Raw genomic sequence first — 15,011 nt, forward strand, 5'->3', positions numbered from 1 at the left:
GCTCCTTCCTCTGAAGCACGGGTCCCCTCGCAGGGGCATGCAGAACGACCCCAGAGCAGACTCTGCCCGAGGGTGCAGCGGCGAACAGGCGACCCAGGCGCTCAAGGCTGCGGTCCAGCCTTTGGAGAACAGGGCTCGGCACGCAGCCCAGCTCCAACCTCTAGGTGCGGCTGCCGGACAGTGTAGCCATAGCCATCAAGACAGCCGGCAGAAAGCAAATGGCGGCTCCCGCGGAGTGGAATTTCGGCACAGAAACCACAGCCCAGCCAAGGATCCCAATCCACAAACTCTCCCTGTATAAAAAATATTAAAAAAAAAAAAAAAAAAGGCAGGGCGCACTGAGCTTTCTTTGCCTAGGGTACTTACAATCAATTGCTGATTACACATTCACCTTTTCTGCCCGGAGCGAAGCGAAAGAGGAAGCAGATGGGAGCAAAGCGCCCGCGGCTTTGGGCGGCAAAGCGTCCGGGAGCCAAGTGTCTCTTTTTCGATCTCTTTGTTCTTCCTGCTGCTTGGCAAAGTGGTCCGCTACAGATTAACGGTGGAAGGGGTTCTTACACGCTGTGCGAAATCTCGATTAAAGCCGCTGCTCTGAGCACCCTGCTCAGCACTTCAGCAACCCCCGTGCGCAGCGGCCTTTCTGTTATTTTAGAGAAAAGTGAGATATGACCAGAGATTATGAAGAGAAATCTGTCATAAAATATTTCACATATCTTAAAAATATGAAATATTATGTAGATAGGAATAATCTTGTCCTTTGTGGGAGAAAATTGGAGAAACGTTTATAGAAATAAGTGAAATTCCATAGATGCTCTATGTTTAACTTAGACTTAAAAGTATACATTGGGAAAAATAAAAAGGAAAGAATAGACATAAAACCAGGAATAAATCCTTACAAGTATAGGCTTTGGGAGGGTGGAAACTGCCTGTTTTTTTCTTAATTCTGTATCTATAAAAATTATGCCAGAAAGTCTAAAAACTTCCAAATGTAATCTACAAACTGTAAGGGCAACTAATGCTTACTAACTCATGGTGTAATTGATATTTAGATGATACATTGGTCACCTCTCAATGTGTTGATATGCTATTATATGAGATTAATATGGTATAATCTCAATAAACAATAGAAGACACCTCCAGATTTGCTTCCACATTTTCCATCATAAAGAATGAACTTAAGGCTGGGCATGGTGGCATACAACTGTAATCCCAGCTACTCAGGAGGCTATGGCAGGAGGATTGCAAGTTCAAGGCCAGACTTAGTGAGACTCTTACTTCGTGAAGATTAGAAAAAAAGGACTGAGGATATAGCTCAGTGGTAGGGCAATTGCTTAACATGTGTGAAGTCCTAGGTTCAATCTCCAGTACTACAAAAAAAGAAAAAATATATCTTCTAATATGTAATTTGGGATAAGAAAGTTAAATATAATAATAAAGAGGAATGACTCATAAAGTAAATGAGAAGATAGTAAGAAGTTATCCAAATATTTTTCAATATATTTAATTCAAAACTGGTTGAAGAGAGCAGACTGATCATGTTTGACTTTGTCTCTACCAGATCCCACTGAAGTAGAATAAGATATATAAACATAGCCCAAGTAAATACTTGAACCCCAAATTACAGTCTCAACATGGTGCTTTCCTCATTGAAAAACTTCTGAAACATAGTAGGGAGTGCCTTATTAGTATACTTGGTAATATCCGTTTTTTTTCCTATCACCTTCTCTAACTTCACCTATAACAACAGCCATTTCTGAAATATTCTTTCTCTCTCAACTCCCACATATGTGTTGTGTTAACTTTCCCAGATACCCACTTCCCTAGGTTATTATCTTTCCTCCGTTCCTTACACTCCTCTTTATTATCTTCCTGTTTTAAGTCTCAACTGGAACTTCTAATCTTTCCTTTGAGCCACTTCAGATAGTTTCAAAATTCCTAGAAGATCCAGTGTCTCCCCACTCTCCTCCTCAAGAAAAGAAATTGTATGGAGATCTCTAAGAAGTATAATTTTCTCACTCTAACAAATTTTCAAATCTTTATGAAGAACTTCTGATGAACAATACTTTCTACCTCAATGCCCCCCAGTAAATCAATATATAGATGAAGTAAGATATACTAAGACAAGGCGGCATTGGACAGATATATTGGACAAAGTTTTTGATGGAAACTTGAATCATATTGACAGAAAGAGCTGGAAAAAAATAAATGAGCAGGGCTGGGGTTGTGGCTCAGTGGTAGAGCGCTCACCTTGCACACGTGAGGCACTGGGTTCAATCCTCAGCACTCCTTAAAATAAATAAATAAAATAAAGGTATTGTGTCCAACTACAGCTAAATTTTTTTAAAAAAATGATAAAATAAACGAGCAAATAAAAAAAAAAACCTAAAAACAAAGCCTAGAATGCCAGAGGCAGCAGAAGTAGAGGTGGAGTTATTTACAGAACCAAGAACTCAAGGTTGGAGGGTAGAGATTGCAGCCTTCTATCTGGGAAGCAGTCAATAAAGAAGATGGTGAGATGCCCTGCTGTGCCTGTCAGGTGAAATCAAACTTCTCTGCTGTATTTTGCTATTCAGTTTAAAGAAACAAGGTATTTTCCACATTGAGAGTGGGCATGAGGGGCTATGCTAATTGACTACAGCAAAGAGAATACATTAGGAACAACAGGTGCAATTAGAGTAATCACTTGGTTAATTTTATGATCATCTATGTTATTATCTAAGATCCATTTGTCTTTTGCATAGACCAGACAAAATAAATGAAAAATCAGTCACCAAGCATTTTAAAAGTCTTTGATGGTAGCATTAATTTCTGCAGTTTCCTGAGGGATTCAATAGTGCTTTTGTTTTACAAAGTTGTCTTTTCTACTGTGAAAAAGCCTAAACTCCAAGTCACAGTGACTGTTTTGCTATTTGCTTAGTATGGCTTTTCCAACTCTCCATTCAGGTGCTAAAATGGATTAGGGATCCACTGAGCCCACTATGATAGAGGTTTGGGGTATTAAATGCCTTCATTAGGGGCTGGGGATGTGGCTCAGTGGTAGAGGACTTGCTTAGCATGTGTGAGGCTCTGTGTTTAATTCCCAGCACCACAAAAATATGTAAGTAAATAAATGGTAGTAAATAAATTAGTCAAGATGGTCTATGTTATGCATCATTAACATATAATCACAAATATTAGTGGATTCCAAAAACAAAGAATAATTTCTAGTTTATGTTACATGTCCATCACAGACTAGATACGGTACTACTCTATATTTTCTCCATTCCGGGACCCAGGATGCCTTTTGGATGATCTTGAGAAAAAGAAACGTGGTAAAACATAGAGTGTCTTGAAACTCTTTCCCAGGAATAACATATGATACTTCTAACCTGCCTGCATTTATCAGGCAAAGTAATCATACAGCCACTCCTGAGTTCAATCTGGCATAATTCTTCCATCTTGAAGGAACTACAAAGTGGGTTGGATGAGGGGTGAGAATATTAAGCAAATGTGAAAAATATCTTCTACATTGTCTGACTTGCATGGACTTCCACCTTTGGAGTCCTAGAAAATAATGTCTGTTCAGAGGCAGTTTATAGTAATTCCAGAGAAATCTAATTTTTTTTGTAGATTTATAATATACACTTATGGCAATGTCACAGAATTCTTTTTCCAGGAGACAAGTCTTTCCTCCCATTCAAAGTTACCAGATTTAAGAAAGGTCTGTAAACAGGATGAATAGTAGTAACTCTTCATCTGTGATTAAATTAATCTTCTACTCACAAATTAGAAATTGTCTATTTTATATTTAAAGTAAAATCTTTGACTGGGGTTATAATTCAGTGATAGAGTTCTTGCCTAGCATGTGCGAGACCCTGCATTTGATCCCTGGTACTGCAGGAAACAAACAAAAAACTTTATTTATTACCAAAATGTAAAACTGTCCATCCATTTCAATCTTAGAGACATTATAATCAATTGGTCAACATCAAAAATGTCTGCTTTTAAACCACTCTAATTATTACTAATCTGTCCCATTTTGTCAATATGTGCTGCCATCTGGCCTCTGTCACTCTGAAATCCATCAACCATATGGAAATCAAAGAGCCTATTTATATGGGAGCATCTTCAGTTGTCATCTCCAGCCTTCAAGAGCAGACACTAGAGAGCTTTCCAAGAAAATTGGAGCTCCTCTGACTAATGTCTTCCTCCGTGTTTTGAGAAAGATAGTATAAGCTGAGTATCTTTTATTCCCAGTGCTTGGAACTCTAACTGTTCTGGATTTGGGATTTGGAATATTCACATATATGGAATGAGTTATCTTGGGAATGGAACCCAAGTTGAAACACAAAATTCATTTATGTTTCATAGAAACTTATACCCATAGCCTGAAGGTCTTTTTACACCACAATTTTAATATATCTAAATTTTGATTGCAACCCATCCCATGAGGTCAGGCATAGAATCTTCTACTATGGTGTATGTCATCACTCAAAAAGTTTTTGATTTTGGAGCATTTTGGATTCAGGGACTGGATTAGGGATGCTCAACTTACATTCTCTGAGGTCGTCAATAATACATAATAAAAGAATACATTCATATGTTAGGGATGCCGTAAAATACCACAGACAAGGTGACTACAACAACAGAAATTTACTTTGTCAAAGTGTCAGAAGCTGGATGGTCAAGGCAGGGCTGGTTTCTCCTGAGGCCTTACTCCATTCCTTTGCATGTGTGCATCCCTGGTATGTCTTCCTCTTCTTATAAGGACACCATCGTATTGGATTAAGGCCCATCTTTATGGCTTCATTTAACCTTATTTCCTGTTTAAAGGACATACCTTCAAACATAGTCATATTGGGGCTTAGGTTTTCAAAACATGAATTTGGGGGCAGGGAGGGACACAATTCAGTCCATAACACACTGTTTCTTAATACATTTTACCTTCCATTTAGTTGACCTGATGAGGCAGTGCGTTCAACTTGATTTGCAGTTCTCCAGTGGACAAGATCACATTTGGGGTCTGGCATTTGGTTACACTGGTATTTGTGGTCCTGATTTTGGTATATTTTGCTATTTAGAGTCTAATAGCTCCAAAAGATGTTAGGTTGCGGGGCAGACACAGAAGTTTTCTGAAGTTTTTATTATGTCTTAAGCAAACATTTTAATATTCTGGGGTTATCATTCTTTTCTGTAACCTCTCCAGTGCACTCAGAAACAACCAGACCCTTCAAAGTCCCTATGATCTTCTCTACAACAGCATCTAAATATTAAAGCAACCATTTGGTCTCCCAAAACTGTATCTTTAATGTTAGGCATTTCATTCTGGGCAACCACAAGTAATAATCTTATTTTGCCATTAACGACTAATATCACAGAGGTCATCACTACTTCAAATCTTACCCTCTCCAATACTAAGTTCCAAATTTTTAAAAAAGAATGTGTGAAGTCATTTTTGATAAAGATTCAGTAAGAAAAATATCTATTGTAGATTGCGTTTTTGTCAGCTTTGTATCACTGTGACCAAAAGACTTAACAAAAACAACATAGAGAAGGAAAAGTTTATTTTGGCTCACAGTTTCAGAGGCACCAACCATTGTTGGTCCACTTCATAGCTCTGGGCCTAAAGTGCGGCAGAACATCACAGCCATAGGACATGGCAGGAGAATGCAGCTCAGGACATGGTAACCAAGAAGCAGAGAGAGCTCCACTCACCAAGGACAAAATGTAAACCCCCCAAAGCATACCCTCAGTGACCTACTTCTTCCAGCCACATCATACCTGCCCCCAGTTACTGCTCAGTTAATCCATATAAGTAGGTTAATCCAATGATTAGGCTATACCTCTCACAATCCAATCATTTGACCTCTGAACATTCTTTCAGTCTCATACCTGAGCTATTGCGAATACCTCAGATCTAAACTATAATTGGCAGTCAAAACAATAAATGATCTGCCATCGTGTATAACAATTGAGAATAAATAATTAAAAAAACAATAAATGATCTAATAGATCCCCCAAATTGTGGTATATATGTGTAATAAGAATTGTAGTGCAAACAACAAACAAAGTACATGTATAAAGACATGAATTGGCAGAACATACTTTATATACAAAGATGAAAATTTGTGCTCTACATGTATAATAAGAATTTTAATTCATTCCACTGTTGTGTATTTTAAAAAATAAATAAATTAATTAAATTAAAAAAATGGCTTCCAATCAGGAAAGCACATAAATATTTGAATAAAGCTACAGCTGCTAGAAATGAATAGGCATTATGAGAAAGACAGTGCAGAAGCCTATGTCAGTCTGTCACCACTTCTGATGGAAGAAGACACCCTACTTCACTGCCTCCTTCCAAATCTTATATGGTTATCTTCCTTGGCCTACTCTAAACAAGAACATTGCTAGCAAAGGATTCTGAGAAATATATTCCAGGGCTTCCAGCCTCTGTCATACAGTAGAGATCATGAAAGGACTGAATGCCAGCAGACATATACCTGGTACACATCTCTTTCTGGAAATTATTGGATGATATCCTTCACAAAAATGAAGAATTAAAAAAAAAGAAGGAGATTACAATATCCTAAATACTGAGAGCTCGAACAGAAGATAAACAAAAGACTTTTCCATAATGATGACAAAAATGAGTCCTATGATGAACACTGTCATCAGCTGCTTATAGAGCAACCAGTCTAGTTTACAGGATGAAGGAATTGAAGAAAGGGTCCAAGGAAAACAAATAGATAGAATAGGGTAATTGTATTAAAAAAAAAAAAAAAACTTACAGTTCCATTGGAAAGATAAGGAAAGAATTAGGAATTATATGTGCATGCTTGGGACTGAGAGGTTCCTTCCCCCACCCCACCCCACCCCCCCAAAAAAATTAAAAGGGCAATGATTAACTCGAGGAAAAAAAGAGCATACTCCTTAGTTTAGTGACAATATGGTCATAATACTAAAATCACTAAATCTTAAACTTTTATTATAATTATATTGAGAGGAATGGAGAGACAAATCAAGGTAGTTATACAAGAAAGTTAATTTTTCACCTGCTATGATAAAAGGTTTAGGTTAGTTTTAAAATGGATAAATCTATAAACAATAATATGATAATTTTTACTTCAGAGTTGAAGGTAAATATTAGAATAAACAGATATAAGATGTGAAAGTGATAGATTCTAAGACATGATTAGTGGGGATAAAAACGGGTAGAAAAAGGGCTTGACTTTTTTTGTAAGCTTCATAGGACAATTTGATTATTAAACCTTTTTACATGTATTAGTTAGATATAATATACAATCATTATTTTTAAAAGACTGAATGAAATATAGGAAATAAAGACACATGCTATTACCCATGCTTCTCAAACTTTAATGTACATATGGACTACTGAATGCTACTTCAGTAGATCTGGGATGGGGCCTTAAATTCTATATCACTTTCAAGTTCCCAAGTGATGTCAGTGCTGCTAGTTTGTTCATGAACTATTCCTTGAGTAACAAAGTTGTATGCTGTTCTTAAGGAAAGGGAAAGAGAGAGAAGTAATTAGAGGGACACCCAGGATGAAACTGGGATTATCATTGTGAGAGGTCCAATTACACACCTTTCACTCTCTCCCCATTCTAGCTTTTCTGTCTGAAAATCTATTCTTACTTTAAGACCTAATTTATAAGTCAGTTTCTCTGTGGAACTTCCCTGAACTTTTGCCCCTTTTCAGTCCCAAGCAACATTATTTCCCAGTTTGGAGGTTCTCAAAAAAGTCTAAATCTGTGTAGTCCTTAAATTTAGCATAGATGTTAGAAATGTTTAAATAAATACTATGAAGAAATAAATCACTAATGTCAACCACATAATAACAAATTATAGTTACTGGAAGTGTTTGGGAAGATAGGTACATGTTCATTGGTGATATCATAGAATGGATTTCTTTATTCACTAGAAGTTGATGACCATATAAATTCCCCCCTAAGAGTCTATGATTTTGTACTTTGGCTGTTATGAAATAATAATATTTTCAAAGGATATATGTTATGCTTTCATTAATTTATTTTGAGGATTTTTTTTTTAGTTTTTAACAGATCTGATAAGAGTTAATTCTCTAATAAGAAAGCAATTTTAATGTGATAGAAACAGGCTTAAGAAATTATACAAGATTTTATCCGTCAAGGTCACCCTGCCAAGTTTAATCTCCCACAAGCAAACCTGACCTCAACTTGGCAGCCTCTGCACCCTAAATGATAGGACTGTAAAGAAAACCAATATTCATTCTAATTAGGGTGATAACCAGCTGTTGGAAATGAGCAAATGAGCCTAAAGTGGGGATCCTGCCAGCACCACTCCTAAATAGCAAGAAGTTATTAAAATGATGAGGCTGACACAATGCTCCAGCTACTCCTAAGAGGTATAAAATGCTGGCCTCAGATGGATGTGTCATTCCAGATGCTGGGTTTAACACTGCACAGGTCTGCAGATGCAGGAGTGAGTGATCATGATTAGAAAAGAAACCAGAAAAAACAAAAACAAACAAAAAAAAAAACAGTAAGGCATCACAAAGGAAGGAGCTGGAGCAGCCGATGTTGTCACCTGCCAAAATTTAGATTTCACTTGGTATCCCAAGATCTCACAGGAGACTTATCAATTATTAGTGATTTCATGCCTAGATACACATTAAAATCACCTGGTTGCTTTTTTAAAATTACTGATGTTCAAGACCTACTATATCCAGAGATCTTGATATACAAGGTCTGGGCCAGGGTCTAGGTTTCAGGATCATTTATTTTTAATGATCATTTATTTTTTATTTTTAAAGGTCAACAAATTTTTAGTAAGTTGCAAGCTCTCTATATAATGACCGTTGGTATCCAAGGTCTACTGTCTCCCGGTTTAATAAATGCTTTCTTCTACCCAGATTCTGATATGCTACAGGTGCAATGAATAAACAACCTCGTTCAGCAATTCTAGAGCATCTTTCAAGAACATACTCAAAACCAGGAGGGGTTCAGTCAACTGGAGAGACTGAGTCTCCTTTCTGTCATGTAGAATCTTGTCCATTCCTCTTCAGTCGTATCAGAGGCCAATCTTGCAGAAGCCAGGAGGCTCTGAGTAAGGTGTGGGCAAAAAAATAACTCCACAGTTTCCAAGTGGCCAATTTCATCCCACAATCAGACAGCTATTGCCTATTACTGCGTATGCATGCCCATGTACACACATACACACATACATGCTCACACACTAATTGTAACACTCAGCTGTAACCAGACAGTTCTCCCAGGGCATCCCCAACTGCACCTAAAATCGAGAATAATTTTGTCATTCATGTGGTAACACTTTCTTGAAAATATAAATACTGAAATACATCTAATCTTGATAAGAACCTTCTCATCTCTATCATACATTTAAAAATCAAGTTGGGTAATTAGTTTTTAAAATATATTTCGACTGGACAAAAAACGCTTTACCATAGCCATGGATCAGCCCATTACCACACATGACAAGGAACCTGCCTGCCCACTCTAGATGACACTTAGAGCTCCCTTCAGTGACTGGAGCCACTCAGGCAGTTCTAAGGCTTCACTCCATTGTTTCCCACCCCTCAACAGTTGCTCTTCTTTGTTGCCTGATGTTTCTACATCTTGAAAACTTTGTTTCATATATTTATCCAATTTTGAAGTAGCTTCAGACAAGAGTTAAATATAGTTCCCATTCATAATTTCATCCTGACCTAAAATGGAAAATTTGGATACATTTTTAACTAAAACAGAAAATATTAAATTTATCATCTTTATAATTTGATGTGAAAAAAAAATTGCTTCCTCACTGGGCTCATGAGATTCACAGGGGGAAATAATTCAGAGGCTGTTTTATTTACCTTCATGTTCTGACTACCAGATTTCTCAGTTCTAAGATGTGTGAATCATCGATCTATTAGTCATTTCAGTGGGTTTGGTCAGAAACCACTACAGTGACTATATACTCAATTGTGAGGCACATCTTTACATTAGAAATATGAGCTTGTGAAAATGATACATTTTAACATTAAGGAAATGTAGTGATTTCCTTTTAACCTTGAATTCGTGTTAGTTATGACAAAACTCTTCTCATTCAAATATACCTCTGGAAGGCCATAGGGCTACTGATATGGCAAACTGGGATCTCAAACATTCCAAATTGCAAGTAGATCCCTATACAAACCTCTGCAGATTCTCCTAAGAGCCTAATCAACTCAATTATAGAACATTCTTTGAATGGAAAAACAATTTTTTTTCTCCCTATCCTTTGGAATTCTCTTGGTTACTTGAGTAACAGTGCCCAGAGTACATGAAGGAGGAAAATCAGTGATAGTGAGAATATTTCTCCTCTATGTCCTTGATAAGTGAATCTCCACTACATTTGAGTTACCTGGAGGGCATGTTATCACACACATTGTTGGACCCCACCCCAGCGTTCCAGATGTGGTTAAGTCTAAGATTGTCAGCAGCTAGGCAGGAATTTTAAGATCAAGCACCTGCACCATCTCTAAACATGTGATATATGAAGTATAATGTGGAACTGAGCATGCTCAGCAATGCTATGAGAGTCTTTCCAATATGAATGTGTTACAGTCTCCCCAGTAAAATTCTCTTGCCTTCTAAGAGCAGAGACACTGCTTCTGAAGTCATCCCTGTTGCTCTCCTTACTTGCCACAAGTAATAAACCATTTTTCACTCTTTTATCTTCAGGTTGTGCTTATACTTTGTACTCACCAAGGGGTAAACCCATTGTGTTCACTTCCCTGTTAGTTATGACAATATCTGAATTTCTAACAAGTTTCCAGGTAATGCTAATGCAGCTGGTCCTGGAGCTACACCCTGAGAACCACTGTTCTGGAGCTTTATTGGCCACAGGCCATAAAACATGCAAAGAGAGAGATCTTATTGTCCTGGGAATACATCTCCCTCTTTCAGAGTTGGTGATAATCACAGATTGACATTTATACGTATAAGGTATTTACAAGTCAGATGTTCCTAATTTGAAGAATTGGCATCCTTAGGGACCTCTGATCGTCTCTCCTCTAACTTTGACATGTTTTACCTATTTTGCTAGTTAAGAGGAAAACAGAATGAGTACAAGTTTGCCATCTTCCATTACTATACTTCAGGGGAAAATATATAGGTTGTTTTTACCTAAGAGAAAAGAGGATCCTAAGCTAGTTATTTTCCTTAATCTCTTTCATTTTTATTATCCTGTCATTCAGTAATCAGTTGCCAGTGATGAACATGGGAATTGCTAACTCATAGAAATTTGGGGGTATTTTTTATTATTGCCTGCTGTTGGTGACAACTTTTAACACAGATCTCATGCAATAAAAACCCCACCTGCAACTGCAGGAGTCTGGAACTCATCCATCTCCCTTAGCTCCTTCCTCAGAGCCTTCTGTCTACTCAACCTTCCAGCATTAGACAGTTCTTTCACCTGATCCATACAAGACAACAAATTCACAAATGCATAGTTCAATCAAAATTTGCCAAGATCTTATATTTGCTGTGCTTGATTTTTGGTGCATTAATGAGGATTCTGGGTCCAATAAAAAGTCTAGAATTTAAACCTCCTCTTTAAAGTTGTGTGTGTGTGTGTGTGTGTGTGTGTGTGGAGAGAGAGAGAGAGAGAGAGAGAGAGAGAGAGAATATGAATGTGTATGTGTGTCTTGGGATCAAACTCAGATCCTTGCACATGCTTGATAAGTACTCTACCACTAAACAGTACCTCTAGCCTTTTGCCCTGAAACATTGAAACATTTTGGGATGAGTAGTTTTCATACTTTGATACATATGGTCAGTGGGGAGTGAAACTGAGAATATGTATTTTTAATTGACTTTTTATTAATTAACTTTAGAACAGTTTTTAAAATTAATTTTAACTCATACATAAAACACAAAAAATTATACAGATTAATGGGCACCACATGGTATTTAGTTACATGTATATGTTGTCTAATCAGATTAAACATATCAATCTCCTCAAACATTTACCATTCTTTTAAAATTTTTTAAAATTAATTTTTTGGATATACATTATAGTAAAGTATATTTTGACATATTATACATACATGGTGTGCACTCCATTACAATTTGATTCATGTCTTGTTTGAACATGATGTGGAGTTACTCTGGTTGTGTATTCATTGATGAGCATAGGAAAGTTATGTCTGATTTATTCTATGTCTTTCCTATTTCCATCCTCCTTCCCTTCCCCCTCATTCCTTTTTGTCTAATCCAGTGGACTTCTATTCTTCACTCCCCACCTTCTTGTTGTGGGTTAACATCCACATATCAGAGAGAACATTTGGTCTTTGTTTTTTGGGGGACTGGCTTATTTTATTTTATATATGACAGAAGAATGCATTGCAATTCGTATTATTCATATAGAGCACAATTTTTCATATCTTTGGTTGCATACAAAGTATATTCACACAAATTTGTGTCTTCATACATGTACTTTGGATAATGATGTGGGACTGGCTTACTTTTCACTTAGCATGTTATTCTCTAGTTCCATCCATTTACCAGCAAATGCCATAATTTCATTCTTCTTTGTGTCTGAGTAATGTACCACATTTTCTTTATCCATTCATCTATGGGAGGGCACCTAGGTTGGTTCTATAGCTTGACTATTGTGAATTGAGCTGCTACAAACATTGATGTGACTTCATCACCGTGGTATGCTGATTTTAAGTCCTTTGGGTATAAGCTGAGGAGTAGGATAACTGGGTTAAATGGTGGTTCCATTCCAAGTTTTCTGAGGAATCTCCATACTGCTTTCCATAGTGGTTGCACAAATCTGTAGTCCCACCAGCAATGTATGAGTGAACCTTTTCCCCCACATCCTCACCAACATTTATTGTTACTTGTATTCTTAATATTGCCATTCTGACTGGAATGAGATGAACATCTATCATTATTTATGGTAAAAACATTCAAAATCCTTTCCTCTAACTTTTTGAAACGTACAGCACATAATTGCTATGTATAGCCACTCTACTGTGCAAGAAATTACTCCTAACTGCAGCTCAGTACTGTTAATCAACCTTTCCCCATCCCTCCTTTCCTCCTATTCTTCTCAGTCTCTGGTAACCTCCATTCTACTCTCCATTCCTGAGATCAACTTTTTCATATTCCACATATGAGTGAGTTCATATAGTACCTGTCTTTCTGTGCCTGACTAATTTCATTTAACATAATGCTCTCCAGTTCTATCCATGTTGTCACAAATGGCAGGGTTTCATTCTTTCCTATGGCTGAATATTATTTCATTGTGTAGAGGTACATGTTCTTTATCCATTCATCATTTGATGCACACTTAAGTTGTCGCTATTTCTTCAATATTGTGAATACTGCTACAATCAACAAGGGACTGCAGATGTCTCTTTGACTTACTGATTTCATTTCTTTTGGTTATATACCTACCAGTGGGATTGTTGGATCATGTGGTAGTTCTATTTTTATTTTTTAGAAAAACTTCTATACTATTTTTCATAGTAGCTATAGAACAGTTGAAATTTACAGAAAAATTAAGGCACTGGTACAGAATGTTACACCTCTCTCACTCTCAAACACGCCATTTCCCCTATTAGCATCTTACATGGTTATAAGGCATTTGTTGCAATTAAGGAACCAATATTGACACATTATCATAACTGAAATCATTATCATAACTGAAATCCATGATTTATTAAGGTTTCCTTAGATTATTACCTAATACCCTTTTTCTGTTCTAGGATCTGATTCAAAACTCCACATTATACATATATATATAGTTATATCATGTCTCCTTACATTCCTCTTGACTCTGACCATTTCTCACACTTTCCTTGGTTTTTATGACATTGACAGCTTTAGAAAACACTAATTAAGAATTTTGTAGGAGGCCCTCTATTGGAATTTGTCTGAAAATTTTCTGAGTAGACTTGACTTTTGAGTTTTGGACAGGTGGGTCACAGAAGTAAAGTGCCACTCTCATCACACCATATCAAGTGTATGTCCTATCAACCTGCCTTGCAACTGTTGTTGACCTTATAGACAGCATGGGGCAGGTTCATCTACTGAAAAGTTACTCTTTTCTTCCCTCTTCTCATTTTATACTCCTTGGAAGGAAGTTTCCATGTGTAGCACACACTTAGGGAGTGGGGAGCTGTGCTTCTCTTCTTTAGTGTGCAGCCTATATATCATTTATTTAGACTTTTCCCCCATAGTACATTTATCTCTTCTCCCTAAATTTGTATTGTAATCAGTAGTATTTGGTACTTTATCCTTTGGGTAATAATCTAATGCTACTTTATTTATGTTGATGCTAAAAATGTTCTAACTTTGGCCACAGGGAGCTTTTTCAGTGGGCTCCTATGTAACATTGACATAGGAGCCCCCTGTGTGTGTGTGTGTGTGTGTGTATGTGCGTGTGCGCGCGTGTCTGCATGTGTTCTGAGCACTTCCTTCACTTTCTTACTTTCTCATAATATAAAATGCTCTAGGATCATCTGTATATTCCCTGCCCCACTCCCTAAAATCAGCCATTTCTCCAAAGATCCCTGGGTCCTTCTATTGGAACATGATAAAAGAAACCAAGATTTGGGTGCTTAGCATGCTCAATGCTACTGGATGTCATTTCTTTTACTTCCTTCAGTGACAGAGCGAAGAAATATATGTGTATATAGAAACCTACGTGTGTGTGCATATATATGTAAATATCTAATAAATATTTCTTCCCATAAACATATGTATTTATATTAAGCTAAACATGAGTTCTTACTGATGTCACCAACTCTAATCCATTACCACATGGATCTTTCTCTCACTTGTCTAGAGTTTCCTACTCAAACAATGAGAAACCTGGCTCCTACCATCTGCCATCCATTCACTGAATGGTTTAATTCCAGCATACTCATGAAGCTGTACCCCAGTTGTCATTAACACGTTCCCTGTGGAAAACAGCTTTTTTACTGCAGTACAGTATTTCCTGTGCCTTTAGTCCTACATACCCCTGCTCATTTCCAA

The sequence above is a fragment of the Marmota marmota genome, unplaced genomic scaffold, assembly GCF_001458135.2.
Source record: "Marmota marmota marmota unplaced genomic scaffold, marMar, whole genome shotgun sequence".
In the NCBI taxonomy this organism is placed as follows: domain Eukaryota; kingdom Metazoa; phylum Chordata; class Mammalia; order Rodentia; family Sciuridae; genus Marmota; species Marmota marmota.